The sequence below is a fragment of the Helianthus annuus genome, chromosome 3, assembly GCF_002127325.2.
Source record: "Helianthus annuus cultivar XRQ/B chromosome 3, HanXRQr2.0-SUNRISE, whole genome shotgun sequence".
NCBI lineage: Eukaryota > Viridiplantae > Streptophyta > Magnoliopsida > Asterales > Asteraceae > Helianthus > Helianthus annuus.
This window is the reverse complement of record NC_035435.2, coordinates 170,945,899-170,958,197: the sequence shown is the minus strand read 5'-3', so window position 1 is coordinate 170,958,197 and position 12,299 is coordinate 170,945,899.

Here is a 12,299-nt window from a genome sequence, read left to right as displayed (position 1 = left end):
TCAAATGGAGTTATCAATTATAAATAAAAATGTATCAAACAATAAGTTTAATAAAATCCAACAAGTTCAGCGGAAGCTATAAGTAAACCACCGTTTAAATGTTTCAAAACCAAATGTATTAAAATCACTAAGCCTGTCATGTGTGTCCAATCAGTTCGACCCATGACCACTCCAGCCATTCCAGACAGCAAGTTCCATATCCAAGAAATCTAACGAACTGCGAGCATGCAACACGTATGTCAGACAACGTTAGTGAGTTCATAGTTTTACGAAAATGTTAGTTACCAAGTGTTTAGATCAGTTCACTGATAATAATGTTGATAATAACTCGCGTACCGTATAAGATGGCTACCAGATTGTTTTGCCTGTCCCCAATGCCCCCTATCTAAGCATTGGTCATGATTAAGGTCATTAGTTCACGCCCGTCCTCTCAGGTACGGTGTGAGGTTGCCAAGCCTAATAGCGTTATCAACTAATACCCTGTTACTTCTCAGGTAACTAATTCGGTATAAGATGGGACTTCAGGTGATAGGAAAAGAGTGTGTTATCTAACATCCCAGTTTTTACTCCAAAAGATTTATTCCTCTCAGGAATACCCATTTGACTGTCCCACCGATCGGGACGCATGCTCAAGAGAAATGAACTCACCTTTGGTTTGCTTGGTAATATTAGTTACTTGTTTACAGTTGGGCAACTAAATCCTAATGCGGTTACCGATGACAGTTAGTTTCGTTTATTCATAATTCACGTATTCATCGTACACATTACTCAAATAACAAACAAGCCAAACACATGCCATTACGTAAGTCATAGCAAGTATCCGGGTCATGGTTACATTCACGACACAAGTTCATATCGCACCATATCATATGTCAAGTGGTTCGGTTCACATTCAAGTAAACATGTTAGTTGTGACAAGAAATCATGCAACGTAATTACCCGATTATCATCGTGTAATCATCTAGCAGGTATTTGGGCCTCACACGAATTTACTTTGCAACTTCAAGTCTCAAATAAACAATTAACAGTCCAACACGTAATTCCTATAGTGTGCGGCCCATTAGTTCAGGCCCAATTAAGTGTATGGCCGCATTCGGGTGCACGGCCCAATACATGAATAATTTCAGGCGGCCCAATACCTAAATAGTTTTCATGCAGCCCAATACACAAACAGTTACAACTTCGATTATTATTATTATGAATCTTGATCATTCAACATAATTCTAATGAATCATCATTCAATAGTTTTATCACATGAATCCTAATTTAACCAGGCAGCCACTAATTCTTTCACAATCATTAGTTTCCTTTATCAAGAAATTAACCCCATAAACCCATCCAAATCCGAGTTGATCTATTGGGCCAAGACACCACCGAATTATTAACATTGTGCACCCTAACTTACCGATTAACAATTGTAAGCATCAAGTACACTAGTCATTCAATCTAATCAATTAATTATCATAACATGTTCATCACAACCGCACTACCATGCATTCCTAACCATTTACATCATTCATATTGTCACATAGAATTCATGCTCATAGACACAATCAATATTCATATCATCACATATAACCGAGAGTGACTCATGGTAATCAATACAGGTATACACGAACTAACCGAGAGATTGTAGAGAGTGTGCGAGCAATGTATAATATGCCCCCACAAAGAAGAAGACTTCGGCCGGAGAGGGGTTGCTGTCGATCCAAGGGGAGGAGGAAAGGAGTGTTAGGGTTTGTTACTTTTCCAAAAACCACGTAAACCTCTACCCGCCCTTCATGTATACGGATAACACATGTACTGGGCTTCGAGCCTGACCTAACGTGTGGGCTGAGATGAAAGGGGCCCGTTGGCAAGGAGGTGTGTGTGTGTGTCTCAAATAAGTTCGCGGCCCAGTTTAGTTAGTAACAGATTCCTAAAATAACTAACCGACCCATATAAACATTTAACGATTTCATGTATAATTAACCAACATACACACATGAACATTTAGTGGTGCACGAGTGTAACCAAATAAGCCTCGTATGGTCGCAATATATAGGCAATTAAATGTAAAGACACATGCCAAAGGTTGTGGAATTTAAGTAGTGCTAACCTTAAATATTCGGGTTGTCACATCATTCCCAACTTGAAAGAAATTTCGTCCCGAAATTTGATAAGTAAATCCAGAGACGTGAAGTGATACATCAAAATTACTGCGGGTTTTCCTCAGGTGCCACATCATCCCCAACTTGAAGTGGAATTTCGTCCCGAAATTCACCAGTTGCACCAAAATTTGATTGGTCAGTAGGGAAGAGTTGAGGATATTTGAGCTTTATTTGATCCTCACGCTCCCACGTGAACTCTGGTCCACGTCTTGAGTTCCAACGAACCTTCACGACCGGGATTCGACTGTTCTTACGAACCTTGACTTCCCGATCCATAATTTCGATAGGTTCTTCGACAAACAGCAACTTGTCATCAATCTTGAGCTCTTGAAACGGCACCACCAATGTTTCATCAGACAAACACTTCTTCAGTTGTGAAACATGGAATACATCGTGAACATTACCCAACTCAGCAGGTAGCTCGAGCTTGTAAGCCACCTTACCGATTTGCTCCAGAATTTTGAATGGCCCAATATAACGCGGATTAAGCTTTCCGCGCTTCCCAGAGCATACTACACCCTTCCATGGCGAGACTTTCAACATAACACGATCGCCCATGGCGAACTCCAAAGGTTTCCTACGCTTGTCAGCATGGCTTTTCTGATGGTCGCGCGCTGCCGCCATACGGCTTCTGATATGGACAATGTACTCTGAAGTTTCAAGTACAAGTTCCGGACCTGTGATCTGGCTGTCACCCACCTCCGCCCAACAGAGAGGGGAACAACATTTTCGCCCATACAATGCTTCGAACAGAGCTGCCTGAATACGGGTATGGTAGTTGTTGTTGTCTGAGAACTCTATCAACGGCAAATGTTTCTCCCATCCCTTTCCAAAATCAATCACACATGCCCGCAACATGTCTTCAAGCGTTTGGATGGTTCGCTCGCTTTGACCATCCATCTGTGGGTGATAAGCAGTACTCATATCGATACGTGAACCGAATAACTTATGCATCGGCTGCCATAAATCGGATATGAAGCACGGATCTCGATATGAGATAATAGAGGTTGGCACCCCGTGCCTAGATACCACTTCCCTAAGAAAAACAGCTGCAAGTTGTGAGAACTTATCCGTTTCCTTGATTGCTAGAAAATGTGCTGACTTCGTGAGACGGTCAATGATCACCCAAATGGTATCGTTTCCGCCTTGAGTCCTTGGTAAACCAGTGACGAAATCCATAGCAATCTGCTCCCATTTCCACATGGGTATCTCTGGTTGTTAAAGCAGGCCTGAGAGTTTCTGGTACTCCATCTTGACTTTAGCACAAGTCAAACACTTACTCACATATGTCTCTATGTAAGCTTTCATCTTCGGCCACCAATACATGACTTTGAGATCCTGATACATTTTATCTGAACCCCGGTGAACTGAATACCGAGACTTATGGGCTTCGTCCATCAAAGCTCTCTAAGATTACCATACAAAGGAACCCATGCCCGTTCTATAAAGTAATGAATGCTGTTAGATCTCTCCACAAGTCGTTTTTCCATGCCCCGCAAGTTTTCAGCTTCAAGGTTCAATGCTTCGGACTGAGCGGAACGAATCTGATCAGGTAAGTTAGAGTGGATAGTGAGCTACAGAGCGCGAACACGCTTAGGCTTCATCTCCTTTCGACTAAGGGCATCAGCTATGACGTTAGCTTTGCCTGGTTGATATTTGATGGCACAGTCATAGTCGTTCAGAAGTTCTACCCAACGGCGCTGCCGCATCTTCAACTCTTTCTAATTGAAAATATGTTGGAGGCTCCTGTGATCGGTATAGATAGTGCATTTGGTACCGTACAGATAATGCCTCCATATCTTTAGCGCGAAAATCACGACCCCTAACTCCAATTCGTGAGTCGTGTAGTTCTTCTCATGCAGGGCCGGCTCAAGGGGGAGTGAAATAAAGCAAGAGCTTTAGGCCTCCATTTTTCTAGGTCCACAAATTCTAAGAAAATATATTATATGATGGTAATTTTGACTTTGAGATTATTAATATTGAGGTTTATGATCTATAATTATGCGTATACAAACATGATATATGAATAATAGGATTCATAGCAATTTTTTTCGTTTACAAAAAGGGCCCCAATTTTGCTATTCGCTTTAGGTCTAGAAAAATTTAAAAAATATTGAGCCGGCCCTGTTCTCATGAACCTTCAGCTGTCGAGAAGCGTAAACTATTACCTTCTGGCATTGCATTAGCACGCAACCGAGACCCTGAATAGAAGAATCACAATATACCACAAAATCCTCGGTACCTTCAGGTAAAGACAAGATCGGTGCACTGCAGAGTTTCTGTTTCAAGAGTTGGATAGCGTCTTCTTGCTTGGTTCCCCAAAAGTAAACAACGCCCTTCTGTGTCAATGAGGTAAGAGGTTGAGCGATCCTTGAGAAATCTTTAATAAACCGGCGGTAATACCCAGCGAGACCAAGAAATTATCTCACCTCTGAAGGATTCTTCGGTGCCGCCCAATTTCTAATAGCATCAATCTTAGCAAGATCCATGTGTATCCCCTTTTCGTTAACAATGTGGCCAAGAAAATGTACTTCTCGAATCCATAAATCACACTTAGAGAACTTCGCATAGAGTTGCTCCTTCCTCAGGAGCTCCAAGATAAGACTTAAGTGTCGCTCATGGTCTTCCTTACTCTTGGAGTAGATCAAGATGTCGTCGATGAACACAATAACAAAATCGTCGAGATACGGTTTGCACACGCGGTTCATGAGATCCATGAAAACCGCTAGTGCGTTAGTCAACCCAAATGGCATAACCAAAAACTCATAGTGGCCATACCGCGTTCGGAAAGCCGTTCTTGGAACATCCTCCTCTCAGACTCACACCTGATGGTAGCCCAATCTTAAGTCGATCTTTGAGTGGAAACTTGACCCTTGCAACTGGTCAAGCAGATCATCGATACGTGGTAAAGGATAACGGTTCTTGACGGTCACCTTGTTGAGTTCACGGTAATCTATACACATTCGAAAGGACCTGTCTTTCTTTTTCACAAACAGAACTGGGGCTCCCTAGGGCGAAGAACTAGGTCGGATAAAACCTCTATCCAACAGTTCTTGGAGTTGATTTGACAGCTCTTGCAACTCTCCGGGTGCAAGACGATAAGGAGCACGAGCAATCAGAGCTGCTCTTGGTGTAAGGTCAATATGAGATTCCACCTGACGGTGTGATGGTAAACCAGGAAGCTCTTCAGGAAACACATCAGAAAACACACGAATATCTGGAAGGTCTTCGATCCTTTTCTCCTCCGGTTGAGAATCGGTAACAAGAGCTAGAATAGCAGGGTAGCCCTTTCGCAGGCACTTCTGGGCTTTCATTGCTGAGATAATGCCAACCATTGCGCCACCACGATGACCTTGAACTGACAGGAATTCTCCACTGGGAAGAGGGATACGCACGATTTTCTCCAAACAAAGAATTTCGGCTTGGTGCTTAGACAACCAATCCATACCAACGACCACATCAAAACTTCCAAGGGTAACAGGTAGTAGATCAATATTGAACACTTGACCCATAAGATCGAGTTTACACTCAACAAGAACATGTGAAGCTTGAATTGTTTTACCATCAGATAGTTCTACTATATGTTTGGTCACGAGGGGTGTAGGACTCAACTCTAACTGACGACTGAACCCCAAAGATACATAACTCCAATCGGAACCAGAGTCGAATAATACAGAAGCAAATAGATTATTTACGGAAAACGTACCAGTCACTACGTTGCCATCATTCCTAGCCTCCCCAGCACCAATGGTAAACACTCTTCCAAGTGCACCGTTCCCACCATTGTTCCCATTGTTGTTATTCCCAGTGTTGTTGTTATTATTACCAGTATTCTGATTCAGCTGAGGGCAATCCCGCCTGAAATGACCATCGTCACCACACTGAAAACAGTCCTTGCGATTACCCTTGTTCTGCTAAGGCTGTTGTGTATCCTGTTGCTGTGGTTGTTGTTGCTGTGGGGGTTGCTGCTGTTGTTGTCTTGGGAGTGGAGCCCTGCAATCTCTAGCCATATGATCCACCTTGTTGCATCTGTGACAGACTCGGGTGCACACTCCACGATGATGAAAGTTGCACTTGTTAAACTTTGGCTGCTTCCCTGCATAAGAACCCTGATTCGAATTGTTGCTCTGGTTCCGATTAACAGAAGATGACTGACTAAAGCCGCGGTTGCTACCGGTGTCTAGCTTCTTCTGTGACTGTATCGAATTGGACGCCTTGTCCACCTCATTCCATTTGCGCTTGTTGTCAGTAGCAGGAGTAGTAGCTGTAGTAGTAGCAGTAGCAGTAGTAGTAGCAGAGACACGTGGTGGTAGCGAGCCACGCTCCACCTCCTGATCCGTGATCTTGTGGGCTAGACGTATGATTCGAGGCAGGTTGTCAAGATTTGCAGTAGTGATCAAACTCTTGACTGACGGTGCTAAACCTTTGATGTACAATTCGATTCTTCGTGGTGGTGGTCGTGATAAGTTAGGACACATATTCGCGAGCTCATGTGACCTTTTTGTGTACGCTTCAATTTCAGACCCTTCCATCTTCAAATTGTAGTACTCATTCTCAAGCTTCTGAATCTCATCACGAGGACAGTACTCCTCTCGCATCAATTCCTTGAAATCATCCCATGTAGTTGCATTAGCCATTTCGATGCCTAACATTTGCACCTGGGCATTCCACCAAGTTAAGGCACCATCCTCCAATGTGCCTGTAGCTAGGGTTGTCCAAACTGCTCGACAATCGCTCGAAAAATGCTCGTTCGATTCCCGCTCAGTTTGTAAATGAGCCGCTCGGATCGGTTCGATTCAAATTCAATCCAAGCATGAGTAAAGGTCAGCTCACTCGTCGATCACTCGGTTCCGCTCGAATTATTTTCATTAATAATTAATATATATAGAAACGATCCGCTCGATTCAAATTCAATCCGAGCATGGGCATCACTTTTGTACTCGGTTTTGAAAATTTAATCCGATCGGGTCGGATCAGTTGTAATTCAATCTGAGCATGAGCAGACCCTCGATCGGATCAGATCGGCTCATGAACACCCCTACCTGTAGCATACTTCACCCGGTCCCCCATGGGACAGTTACACATAGCAAAGACTGACTCAGCTTTCTCAAACCAACGTAGTAGCCCCATGGCTCCTTCAGTCCCACTGAATGTCTGAGGCTTACAATCCATGAACGTCTTAAACGTGCAAACAGGCAGATTGTTTTGATTCGCAGGTTGACCTAAAAATGAAAGAGAGTACAACACACGGTTAAAATTTGGGTACGCAACATAGGAATAAAGAATAATTGGCACATATTGTACCAGCCTGATAAGCCGCTAGGGCTTCAGCCACACGATTGTTGATCAGATCCGTTAACTCGGCCTGAGTCATAGCAATGTTGCCACGTCCACCGCCGTGGCCACCACCACGTCCACCATTACGTCCACTCAGGATTCTATATAAAAGAAGGGGAAAAGGTTAAAATGCGAATTTGAGTATGAGTCAAACATCACTATGACTTCCATAGACTACCGAGTTCTATCATTACGTCAAACAACAGAGCGAAACCCCTTTCGCACTTGTCAAGTCTCATTGGGACTCACATGCACCCCGCATTATTATTATGTGTGCACCCATAACATCAATGAGATTTGCATGTTCATCTCAGCCCCTCCTAACTCGTGCTAAAAGATTTCTAAATTTTTTAGTAGCAAAACAAAAGACACCACAACATAGATCATGAAGGTTCAGAGGAGGGTCACACTATCAAAACACCTAACATGGGCTAGTAACACATGAGTTCATACTGTAGTGCCAAGTGTGCATTCGCGAGTAATGTCTTACATGAGTGTACACTAGATATGCTATGCAATAAGTAAACGAAACGCGAACCATGCAATCTGGAGCTAAGTGTCATGGTCGATTTTCTTAATTGTTCGGTTATAGTCTGGTTTTATAAAAATGTTTTAAAACCAAGTTCAAAATAACCAGTAACTCTGATACCAAACAGTCACACCGCCAAAATACCACATGCAGAAAACCCTGCTGGGCGTGTGACGTACCAGGATATAGCCACTAATCATATTGAACTCATAATCAAATCTCAAATGGAGTTATCAATTATAAATAAAAATGTATCAAACAATAAGTTTAATAAAATCCAATAAGTTCAGTGGAAGCAATAAGTAAACTGTTTTGGTTAAAAATCACACAAGGATAATGCAACCAAACTCAAAGTAAACGGGGTATGATGCTTGGTTAGCTGGAAAAGTAAAGGATCACTTTAGTATGAAATATGCAAAGACACAATGATTTATACGAGGAAAAAGCCCTTGATCAATGTATGATCTCCGGCATGAAAAACCTCGGGTGATGGCAACTACCGATCACCAACTTCAATATAAGAAAAATGGTTACAACTTCGGATGATAATGAGCTAAGTACAAGGATCACTATTGTTTCGAGTGTCTAAGTGTGTGAGAATTGTGTTGTGTTGTGTGTTCTTCCGAATGAGGAAGAGTGGTATATATACAAGTGTAGGTGACCTATTTTAGGTAAAAAGACTAATAATCAGCTCATTACCCCTTTAGAAATAAAAGACAATCTAGCCTAAATTGCCGCCCTTAAATCATGCCAAGTTTCCATATCCTTTGCAACGTCTATCTCCGATTAAGCTCATGCTATAATTGTAAAGACGCGTCCTTTGATTGTGATGCTAAGAGCGGATCCTGCTAGATGTTCCTGCAAAATAACATTTAATTCAATGAAGGTAACTGTTAGCATGAGGATCTTATGATGGTCCATGATCCTGATCCTGAAGTCCTGCTGAGGATCACTATCTGCCAAAGAAACAAGGATCACTGGTTAGGATCACGTGTAAGGATCATGTATGATAAAAATCCAGCCCTAACAATTGCCCCCAAAATATAAGGAGTTTATTGTAAATTAACGAGTTGTATTTTGTTTTGATCTTATCTTCAATGGGCGACTTCGAATAACTAGCCGTTATATCCGGACTAGCCGTTGCAACCCTTACGTCACTGAAGTGACATCCCTGCAAATCATGATTATAAATAGGAGATAGGGTAAGGATCAATCTGCATTTAAATTCAAGATATACTCCCTTTATAATCTCCACCGAAGATCGATCAGGTATTCTCTTCTCTTCTCCTTCTTCCTTCTCTTGCTTTGTTTTTCTGCTCTTGCTCTGTTTTTGTTCTGCCACGAATATGTTGCTCCGAAATTCTCCTCATAAGGATCACAAGAAGAGCAGTCCCCTAAAAAGCCAAGGGATCATTAAAGATTCTCCCACGGAGAGATGCTGCTTTACTGATGCTCATGTCGATAGGGTCCGTCATTGTTTTCCGGCGGATACTGTCTTCAAGTCTTTTGCTCCCACCGTTCTGAGTGATTTTGTTTCCGATACCTGGGTGGCTTATCCTGCAACTCCGTTCACCATAGGATACTCGTATCCTTTTCCAGCCTTCACCCAATCCTTCTTTTCCTTGACCGGTATCTCTTATATCCAAGCCATGCCGATGATCTGGAGGGTTTTGCATACCTTTGAGAGGATCATCGAGCAGAAGGGGATTGACCTAGGGATGGTGGAGCTGGCTGAGCTATATGATCTTACCACGTTTGGTTCTTATCGATACTTGCTGAAACGGAAAGCCGGGGAGGATCACCCTGTTTTTAAAGTTACCAAAAATGACACAAACTGGAAGCGTCGTTTCTTCTTTGTTGTCACACCCCGACCACGTAGAACATACAAAACGTGGCGGAAACGTCGGGGAGTGTTGCAACAGAATCAATTGTTTCAAATCCATGGCAGTTGAAGTTTCGTTTTATTAATCAGACATGAATGTTTACATTGTTTAAACAAGAACCAAAGAGTGCATAACATAAATTAACTAGTTCTTGTCTCGTTTTAAGTCACTAAGGCACAGGTCCGCCTAAGTATGTCTTGATAAGTACTACGCATCGTCTCCTGAAAACACATGTGAAAATAGGTACGTCAGCATAAAAATGCCTGTGAGATACATTGGTTTTGTGAAAACGGAATTCATGACTTATGTTTGAGAAAATGTTTAGTCATGAACCTCATATTTTGCTTTGTCTTGTAAATCATTTGAAAAACGGTAAGATCAAATGATATGTATAAATAAGAGAACACTGTATGGTTCAAACGGATATCCATAAAAATGAGTTTGTGTAAGATAAGTCGTTTGTAAAACAATGTCTTGTGAAAAGTGTGTTATTTGTATAAAATGTCACATGTCTCAAATGAAAATGATTCAAATAACGCTACGATATGTAATACCATACAAACACTTATATATAGGAAGTACCAGCGGCGTATCCACCATGCTTGTATCATATTACACACGCCTCGTTACTTAATCACTTACTCAAACCAAACCATCAAGATGAAATGTTTAACAAATGTAGAAATGTTTATGTATAGTCAAATATCTATTGTCAACTGTAAATCATGTCAACGGATACAACTGGTTCACAACGTTCAAAGGTTACGAACGGTTCATATAATCAAAGGGTTAAGACGGTTCACATAGTCAAACGGTTACAACGTTCAAAGTGTAGCATAATGTGTTCATATGCTGGATGAGCATATGCAACAAAAATGCAATGTAAAACAATGTACTACGTATGCACACAATGGGCGTACGTAGCATGAAATGTATTGTAGAGTACAACGGTTTAAAATATGGTATAATGTGTTCATATGCTGGATGAGCATATGTAACAGAAATGCAATGTGTAACAATGTACTACGTATGCACACAATGGGCGTACGTAGCATGAAATGTATTGTAAAGCAATGTACTAAGTACGCACACAATGGGCATACATAGCATGAAATGTATTGTAAAGCAATGTACTAAGTACGCACACAATGGGCATACATAGCATGAAATGTATTGTAAAGCAATGTACTAAGTACGCACACAATGGGCATACATAGCATGAAATGTAGTGAAATCACGTACTATATATGTACTATCGAACATAGCAAGTATATGATGTGAAAACAGGAAGCATGAAAGTAACAGATAGGCACATGTGTTTCACCCCAAAACAGTTTGGAAAACAGTAAAAGAGGGGTTCAATGTACTCACCTGAGATTGCTTTGAATTCCTTGTATAATAACCGGGTAATGCTAAAGATCACGGGATATCAAACGGCACCTAATAGGTAGCTATGTTAATATACCGGATCAAATCGGACGGATCGGATAGTACGCGGGTTCGTAAACCAAACGAGTATGGAGACTCGTGTATTATGGTTTAACAAAGCCTACATACTAAAATGAAACTTAACCTAAGTGCTTACGGTCCATCACGACCCGTTTAGGTAGCTTATGCTACCCTAACACGTCGTTCGCGTAGAACGCGTTCGGAATGCCTAACATCGTGACCACAAGGTATAACCTCGGAAGGTTATAGCTATGGTCACCTAATATGTTTGGTCGGATCCTAAAGATCGACCAAATGGGTCGGGTTCGAAAGTATAAGCGATGGTTTAGATCGCTTACCTTACGACCCTATTGTTTTGGTCAAAAATTACACAAGGATAATATAACCAAACTTTATGTAAACGGGGTATGATGCTTTGTTAATTGTGAAAGTAATGGATCACTTCTGTGATGAATATGCAAAGACACAATGATTTATACGAGGAAAAAGCCCTTGATCAATGTATGATCTCCGGCATAAAAAACCTCGGGTGATGGCAACTACCGATCACCACCTTCAATATAATAAAAATGTAGTTACAACTTCGGATAGTAATGAGCTGAGTACAAGGATCACTGAGTGTCTAAGTGTTTGAGAGTTGTGTCGTATGTCGTGTGTGTTCTTCCGAATGAGGAAGAGTGATATTTATACTAGTGTAGGTGACCTATTTAAGGTAGGTAAACTAATATTCAGCTCATTACCCCTTTAGAAACAAGATACAATCTAGCCTAAATAGCCGCCCATAAATCAAGCCGAGTTTCCATATCCTGCTCAACGTCTATCTTCAATTTAGCTCTTGCCATAATTATGAAGACGCGTTCCTGGATCATGATGCCTAGAGCGTATCCTGCTAGATGTTCCTGCAAAATAATATTATAATAAGCGAAAGTGACCGTTAGTATGAGGATCACC